The 9,556-nt window shown below is 46.2% G+C and overlaps 1 pseudogene; it reads left to right on the plus strand.

The window, feature by feature from the left end:
- The first annotated feature begins 2,812 nt into the window (after window positions 1–2,812).
- Window positions 2,813–3,138, plus strand: LOC128780746 (HIG1 domain family member 1A, mitochondrial pseudogene; annotated as a pseudogene).
- The last annotated feature ends 6,418 nt before the right edge of the window (window positions 3,139–9,556 follow it).

A 9,556-nucleotide genomic window follows, 5' to 3' on the forward strand; every position in this document is an offset into this window, starting at 1 on the left:
GCCATGCCATCCCTTTTCCTCCACAGGGTTTCTGTAGTCTGTGTATATTTGTATATTGCAGCCACATCACCAGATCGTATGGGACGGGATCCGCTTCAATAGCCCCTACCCCAGAAGCCATAGCCCATAACCCATAGCCTCTAACCCCTAAGCCATAGCCCCTAGGCCATAGCAATAAGGCATACCCATGGCTCTAAGCCATAGCCCTATGTCATAGCCATAGACATAAGCCATAGCCAAAGCCAGAGCCAAAGCACTAACACTGAACACTACACACTAACACTAAACTCTAACACAAACACTAAACCCAAACACTAAACCCTAACACTAAACCCTAACACTAACCCTAAGCCATGGCCCTGGCCCTGCCACCAGCCCCTATCTCCTAGCCACTAGCACCTAGCCCTGTGTCCTAAGTCCTAGCCCTAGCCCCAAAACCCTGTGCCCTAAGCCCTCTTCCCTAAGCCCTAGCCACCAAACCCTGTGCCCTAACCCCTGACCCTGGCCCATAACCCCTTGCCCTGGCCCATAACCCCTAGCCCCTAAACCCTGGCCCTAAGTGTCACCCTAAGCCCTAAGCCCTGAATCCTAACCCCTAAACCCAGCCCCTGGACCCTTGCTCCGGCCCCTACCCCTAACCCCTAGCGCCTACACCCACACCCTATGCTCTAGAACCCGACCCCAACCCTAACCCTAACCTACTTCTTAGAGTAGCAGAATTTCTTCTAAGGGAAACTGCTCTTTTGACTGTCCTGTCGTGTTTCCCTTCTTTTGCCCCATAATCTCTTCCGTGTTAGTCTAAAGTGTGTAGTGTTCATCTAACTAATTGTGTTGATGCAACGCTTTCCTTACCTTTCTGAAGAGAATCCCACGTGGAAGTGCTGTCGAGAATGCTGCTTGAAGTGTTCTTCCCAGTCGACTGCTGTAGATCTCAGAGGTCACAGACGTGGACGTAACCATCCTGGTGCAAATGACGTTCCATGATTCATTTGGGTACTTTGAGTGCGTTGCCCGTGGCCACTGTGGCCTCACGTGGTCGATCCTCGGGCAGCGTGTCCCCTGGATGGCCGTCCACAGCAACGAGTCCATCCCAGGCGTGGGGAATCCTGCTGAGAGACATCTCCGACGGGAACCTGCAAGGCAATTGAGACACATCAGATCCCTAACAGCACCTCCTCCTATATACCACACATCTTTTCTTCCGTTTATTGGGCATTTTCACCCTTCTTGAAATGACAGGCCCTAGTGCACTGAAAACTTGGCTGATCTTCATTCATCTTCCCTATCACGATGGCCATACAGACACTCAACACGTTTCAGAAGATTTCTTTATTTTCTGAAGCATAGGAAACCGGCCTGAGGACGTACCCACGAAACCATGCAAGTGAAATACTATCCGTTCTTCCTTATATTTTTATTGTACGTATTTTATTTCCTTTTTTAACCCGTGGTAGACAATAGGGAATACACTTTACTTTTCTCACTGAATGAGGAACATGCAACAGCCAACATACACAAAGCGGACTCTGTAATGCTACAGGCACACTTCCAAGAAATGTAACATCAAAACGGTTTCTCACTGCTTTGGCCTTTATTCTGAACACCGATCACATGGTACCTACACAGTGCTAATATTTAGACGCTTCTAAATGCTCTTGAAAATGCCACTGCCATCCGAAGTCATTCATAGTCCAAGTCCACCAGAATCAAACACTTTTCCTGCCAACCTGCACTGAGATGTCATTTCCCGAAGTGGCCACGAGATGGCAGCACAGACCAACAGAGGCAAGGCTTGGCAGAAAAGTTCCATTCTCTTTCTCAGTGAGATGCGATGACGTTCACACTTTACATTTTCCAAAAAAAAAATTGGACGGCACGACATTGTAACCATTCCATTCCACGGCCCTCTGTCATCTTTCAAAGAACTTCGCATTCCATCCTCCTGCAGCACTGTTACCTTTAGGAGCAGAGAGCTGGTCCACGGGCCTTCTGCAGTCTTCAGGAAAACAGACATTGCTCTCCAAAGACAGAAATTTGGTATACCGAACTAAATGGCCACATGAACGTGCGTGGTCTGGGGAATACTGGGGATGAGTTACGACGGCACAGCCAGGCGGGAAACCTTTTCCTTGGTCGCCAAAGAAAAACGTGGGCTCTCACCTCATCCTGAAGCTTCAAAATCTTCTGCTAATGAATTCTGGATTCTTTCCCTCGGAGGGTGTCTTCAGGTGGTCTGACAGCAGGCAGTACCTGTTGCCACTAACCTGCTGGGTTTCCACAGAGAACTCCTACTGCAGAACTCCATCTGCAATCCTATCGGCAGCCGACCGACAGCCGACCCTTGACACAGTCGGGACGGATGAGATGCGTCTGCACAGCAGAGGCAGCTGTGGCTGGACTTCCTGTCTATCTCTTCTTGCAAGTCTGTCTTTGCTATTACTACCTGCTGCGATTTTTGAGCACTTGTATTTCTGGTCCACTGATGTGCAGAATTCCAACGCAACTGTAAAAAATGATTTCTTGGCCATTGAACAAAAGCCCCTTATAAATCCTCCACAGCCTACTTCTCCTACCTATTGCAAGATTAGTATTACACAATAGGCATGCCAGATTGCCAGAAAAAATGGAGAAAAATGTTACTAGACATCCCCCTTAGTACAACCTTGGACAGGAATAATATTGGATGGAACTAGATGGATAAAAGAGCAAGGAAAATAGGTGAAGTATTATAATTTAAGCATGAGGGAACAAATACAAAGATCATCCCCTGCAAAGTGCATAAAGAAAGAACCAGAAGCGGGCTGGTATTTGAGAGGTGCTGGTGTTGGAAGACTCTTCAAACAGTATGTCATCCAACACAGACGTTTCTCTTTCTTCATATGATGAGGGTCAGGGATCTAAATTTCTCCAAAAAGCTAAAGAGGCACCGTTTGTCCCTATTGGAATGGAGGGTTTGGCAGCAATCGTCGCGTACGGGTTGTATAAACTGAAGAGCCAGGGGAGCACTACAATGTCGGTCCACCTGATCCATATGCGCGAGGTGGCCCAAGGCTTCGTTGTGGGAGCGATGACTCTCGGTATGGCCTATTCCCTGTATAAGGAATTATGGACGAAACCTAAACCCTAGGAGAAGAGCTGCTGTCTTGGCCGTGGTGGTGCCGGTGGTGGCCGTAGTTAGAGATCTCATATTGAAGTTCTGTATTTATGTTGGAAATAAATCGTTTGAGTGGGTCAGACAATAGGAACATGGTAATTTGAATATTGGCTTCCTTTCTTGCAGGCTTGGTTTGCTGGGTGACTAAATTACTAGTGACTAGTTCACTAACTGGGTCATTCAGAGGAGTCAGATTAGCACATAAGAAACATGCCACTTTTAAATGCACTTGACAGTAGCAAAGTGTCCACCTCGTTGCTCTCTTTTGGTGAAACTTGTTCTAATGGGTCACCCTGCCAATCCCGAATACTCCCAGTTGCTGCAGAATGTCACGTGCTTTTGATGTTATGTAGGAACCCTCTTTGCCCCAGGTTTTTTTTTTTTTCTGCCTGCCTCGTGGACTGGTTAACTACTTTTGGTTTTAGGGCTGGTTGGCTCTTACCCCGTTCAGAATGGTGCACAGCACACAGCGTTACAAACCTCCCCACAACTGAACATCTGTGTGTGTGTGTGTGTGTGTTTAAACCACACCTAAAATGCTAATGACAGCTGCTAGAAGGTAGTATTTATTTTAGAGTCATACTTGTAAACATTAGATAATTGTTTATCTAATCTAATTGGATCCTAATTTGACTATTTTGTAATTGCAGGGTTATATTTTTGTTGCTGTTACAATAATTTTTAAATGCCACCTTGAAATAGAAATGTGTATTTTAAGTGCTAATGCAGAGGTGATGAAAAACAATTTTTAACTGTGTACACTATGTTTATTTTTCTCTGGAAGCATCACAGATGTTAAACTAAACAATTTACCTGTGATGGAAGTGGTTAATGATGTAAGAGCAAGCTCTGGTCAGACATACACAAACTTGTGTGTACTGCAGAAGGCCTTATTGCACTTGGGAAGATCTCCTGACTAACTTGACTTTACATTCCATAGTGATAACATGGTAAATGTGTTATTAAGGTACATGAACACACACACACACAAAAAAAAAAAAAAAAAAAGAAAGAAAGAAAGAACCTAAACGGGAAGATAGATGGCTGAGTTAGAAAGCCTAACCACATAGGCCCTTTAATAGTTCACATATAACCGCTAGCTAGTCTAGCATATCTTTCTGACCTATGACAAATTATGAAAACTTTGTTAGACATCGAATGATCGATAAGACATTTGAAACTTTGCAGATGTAGTTACTTGTGGTTGTCAGATTGATAGCCCTCCTGGTCAAAATAAACTTTGTTTACTATGAACAAATCTGTAGAACTTCCTATACATTTTCTTGGAATTTCTGTATAGACTTTTTCTGCTTGAGAAATCATGCCATGAGCCTATTCCTTTGATGTCACATAACAAATCCCTATAAAAATAAAGCATAATTAAACTCTTAGAGTTCGGTCACACCCACACGAGGCTGGCCGTTCTCCGGCATCAAAATTGGTGTCTGACCCCTCATTCTTTACATGCGCCATCCATCCTTCGGGGACACTGAGACCCGCCAAGTCTGGGCCCCAGCACGATCCACCACAAGCGCAACCTCACGTCTTTTGGATGAAGACCGCCCTTTGCAGAGGGGTGGTGCTGGTTCCTTTGTGTGCCCTCCATCTCTCCCATTCCACATTATTCTAAAATACCAATGATTCATCCCCTCACAACTCATTTTGGAAATGTAAAGCTTTCCTTGTTTCAGTACAGAATTGCATGTGGATAGGTGGTCTAGGTGGGTCCACCCTCCTCCTCCCTTTCTTCTGTGGAACCCAAACATATAAGTGATGGACCCGACTCTGTTACTGCAAATGTCTTTCGACGCTTGATTAGGGTGCTTTGACTGTGTGGCCTGTCTCCCGTGTACCATAACGTGGTCTGCCCTCAGGGAATGTCTGCCCTGGGTGGCTCTCCCCTGTGACTGCTCTGCCACACCCATAGGACAAGTGCACACCGGAAATCCCTGGTGTGACGCCTTGCGACCCCCTTCAGACGTGTTGTGTCAGTCACACCGACGTCTCCGTACACACCTTACATCTTTCTGAACCTTACAATTGTGCTTCCCTTTCTTGAAATGACAAACCAAAAAGGGCCCAATACATAGCTTATGTTATTCCATCTTCGCTGTGAATATGGCCACACACACATTCACCACTTGTGTTGAGATTTTTTTGTAACGCGAGCTGGTATGACAGCCGTCACGGTGCAATCTAACAAAGCGGTTTTGAATGACATTAAGGAAAGGATGCATGACCAAACCAAGGACATGGGGTAGGTGTGTGTCCTAGTGGACCGTTGGGGACTGAACTGACATATTCACCAGACCTATTGAAGGCAGGGTTCAACCGGCATCACAGCCTTCAAATCCTACACGATATATTCTTTGCTCTCATAGCTCTTAAGCGACCATTCACACAGAATGGAGGACGGCCAAGTTCGGTTGTTCGTGACTTCAGAAATAGACTCCTATAGAAACTCCTACATTAATGGCATTTGGAATTACAAGATACCTCGACATAGCTGATGGTAAAGATGCCCCGTATCAAAACTTGAAAAGGAAATCTTCACCCTTGATGAACACGTTGGAAGCAAAATGCACAACTTTTGCACCAGTGTGAAATATCTAAAGTGGTAAACTAAGTACAGAAAAATCCAAGAAACGAGCCCGTAGACATGTATGGAAGGGCATGTACATACAGTGATGGCGCTGATATTGTACTTCACTTTTTTGGGTACCTCTTGGTGCAGCATTATGTATGAATTTTACCTCCATTCTTTTAGAAATCTGCACCAAACACAGCAATGACAAATGATTTTCGACCGTGCCTGAAACTTGTCAAAGCATCACTACTATGCTGCAAAGCCACTTCAGAAAAAAGGGTCACATCATACACTTTCATAGTTCCCTCTGCCCTTAAGCTGAACACCAGTCACAAGGTAACTGGACGGTGCTGCCATTGAGACGTTTTTAAATGTGCTTAGAAATACTAATGCCCTCCAAAGCCACTGATAGTCCACTGGAATCGACCTCTTTTCCTGCTGACCTACACTAAGGTGTGATTCCTGAAAATGGCCACGAGAGGGCAGCAGAGACGATCAGATGGAACGCATATTCCACTCATGACTGGGCTGAAAGGTTCCCTGGTGTTTTGGCCTGAGATGCAATAACAGGCATACATTTCATTTCCCCCAGGCGACGTGACTGGAAAACGACCTCACTGTTTTCTCCACTGCCCTCTGCCACCTTTCAGGTGATTTCACCATTCCATCCTCCCACAACACTGTTCTCTTTCGGAGAACAGAATTCTTCCCAATGCCTTCGGCAGTCTTCCAGGGAATGGACATTTCTCTCCACTAACAAATCCCGAGAGACCAGACTCGATCGCCGTGCAAAGGCTCAAGGTCTGGAGAGCACTGCGGATGAACTACCACTGCATTCCCAGGCTGGAACCGTTTTTCCCTGATCAGAAAGACAAACGTGTGCTCTCACCTTCTCCTCAAGATACGTGTCTTCTGCTGACAAATTCCAGACTCTTTCGCTTGCACGGTGCTTTCGCTGGGTCCGACTGGGAGCGATACCTGTTGTCGGTAACCTGCTGGTTTCCCCAAGAGCTCCCACTGCCAGACTCCCTCCTCATTCCACCACAGAATACCATCACCTCTGATGGGTGACGACCACCCTTTAGAGAGCCTGCTGCTGCTGGTACTTTGTTCGCTCAATGTCCCCTATCACACCTTATTCTCAAATATCAACCATTCACTGCACCCCCTAAATTGTCCTCAGAAGGTTTTCCTTATATTTCAGTAGAGAAACGCTTCTGGAAATGTGATCGACAGGGGTCCCCCACCACCCTGCTTAACTTCTGTGGAACCCAAGTGTCAAAATGATTAATGGAACCGTAATGGTGCAAATGATTTTCGACGCTAGATTAGGATAATTTCAGTATGTCTCCCGCATCCTATAACGCGGTCTGGACTCAGTGAACGTCTGCCCTGAATGACTCTCCACTCCAACTGATCTGCCCACCCGTGGGGCAACTGGGTGAGGAAAATCTCTGGCATGAAACTCACAGTCCACTTCGGACACATTCTGTCACTCACGGCATCTTCTCCATACACACCACAGACCTTTTCTTACCTTACCGGTGCACTTGTACCTTTCTGGAAATGACAAAGCCAAAGGGGGCAGAAACGTGGCTCCTCTTCATGCGTCTTCAGTGGGAAAAGAAACACGCACATTGTCCAGTTGGTATGAGGTTTTCTTTCTGGACACTGATACGATGGCTGCCCCGACACAGTCTGACAAAACAGTTTCAAAGGACGTTAAAGGCAAGTATGAGCAACTGCGGACAAGGAGTGGGGTGGCGGAGGGTGGCGGTGGAAGTAGGGTTGGGGAGTGAACCGGCTTTTTGGCCCGATGGACTTTTTGGCCAGCCTGCATGAAGGCAAGTTTCAACGAGCAGTGCTGCCTCGAAACTTTATACGGTGTGTTTCTGCTCTCATAGCCCTGATGCTGGCATCCACACAGACTACATGAGGACAACATTCTTTGTTCGGGACTTCTGACACAGACTCCTACAGATGCTCCAAAATGAACCACTGCTACGATGAAAAAACAATTTCACGTGAACGATGCTAAACATCCTACGGACCGAAACTTGAGAAGAAACCTTCACCCTTCGCTGAACACGTTACAACCAGAAACTGGAAATGGACGAGTTTTCCACCCATACAAGGAATCTAAAATGGTAAATGAAGTCTACACAAATCCAAGACACAAGCCTGTAGACATGTCCGGAAGGGCAATACATACTATAACAGCGCTGATATTTTACTTTGCTTTCTTTGGTATCTCTTGGTGCAGCATTATGTACACATTTTACCTCCACGTTCTTTAAGAAAGCCGCAGCAGACACACCGACGACAGATGATTTTCAAGCTCACCTGCAACTTGACAAAACCTGACTCTACTACACGACAAAGCCAGTTCCTAAAAATATCACATAAACCACATTCATCTCTCCCTTTCCCTTCACTTAAAAACCGCTCTCAAAGTAACTGGACGTTGCTGAGATGTACATGCTGTCAACTGCACCTGTAAATACCACTGCCCTGACAAGTCATTGAAATGGCACTGGAATCAAGCACTTTTCCTGCTGACCTACACTAAGGTGTCATTCCTGAAAATGGCCACCAGATGGCAGCAGACACTAACAGATGGGACGCGTATGCCCTGAATGGCTGGGCTGCAAGGTTCCTTGGCTTCTTACCGTGACATACAATCACAGGCACACTTTTCGTTTTCCCCAAACAACGTGACTACACAGTCATCACTGTTCTGTTCCGCTGCCCTCTGCCACCTTACAGGCAACTTCACCGTTCCATCACCACACGAGATTGTTCTCTTGCGAATCACAGAACTCTTCCCTGTGCCTTCTGCATTCTTGGAGCGAATGGAAATTTCTCTCCAAAAAGAAAAAATTCAGAAAGACAAACTAAACGGCTGTACAAAGGTGCAAGGTATAGTGAGCACTGCGGATGAATCACCACTGTGCGGCCAGGATGGAACCGTTTTTACCAGGTCACCAAACAGGAACGTGCGCTCTCGCCTTATCCTGAAGCTTACGTGTCTTCTGCTGACAAACTCTGGACTCTTTCCCTTTGGTGGACCTTTCAGCTGGTCTGATGGGGAATGGTACCTGTTGCCAGTCACCTGCTAATTTTCCACATGGAACTCCTTCTGCGGGACTCCCTCGATATCCCACCACATAAACGACCTGACCTCCTTTGGATGGAGACCGCCCTTTGGAGGGGCAAGTGGTGGTTCCTTTCCTTCCCCACAATATCTCCCATTCCACGTTATTCTAACACAGCAAAGACCCATCCCCTACTCACGATTTCACCTGAAAACTGACCAGATCCCTTATGTTTCCCCAGAGAAATGCATTTAGATATGTGGTCAAGAAGCATCCCCCACCACCCCACTTAACTTCTGTGGAACAAAAAAGTCAAAGGGATAATATAACAGAGCTGATACTAACGATTTTCAAAGTCCGATTAGGATACTTTCGGTATGTTGCCTGTCTCCCTGCTGTCACAACATGATCTGTCCTCAGTGAATGTCTGTCCTTTATGTCTCTCCACTGCACCTGGGGTGCTAGACACGTGGGCAACTGCACATGAGGAATCTCTGGCATCACACTTGGCAATCTGCTTCTGACATGTGCCATCCTTCACAGCGCCTACTCCATGCAAACCACAGAGCTTTTTTGCCTTACAGTTGCGCTTCTACCTTTCTGGACGTGACAGAGCCTAATGTGGCAAAAACATAGCTTACAGTCATCCATCTTCAGTGTGAAAATGGACACACACATATTCACCAGTTTCGATGGGTTTTTTTACACACAAGCATATAC

The sequence above is a fragment of the Desmodus rotundus genome, chromosome 4, assembly GCF_022682495.2.
Source record: "Desmodus rotundus isolate HL8 chromosome 4, HLdesRot8A.1, whole genome shotgun sequence".
In the NCBI taxonomy this organism is placed as follows: domain Eukaryota; kingdom Metazoa; phylum Chordata; class Mammalia; order Chiroptera; family Phyllostomidae; genus Desmodus; species Desmodus rotundus.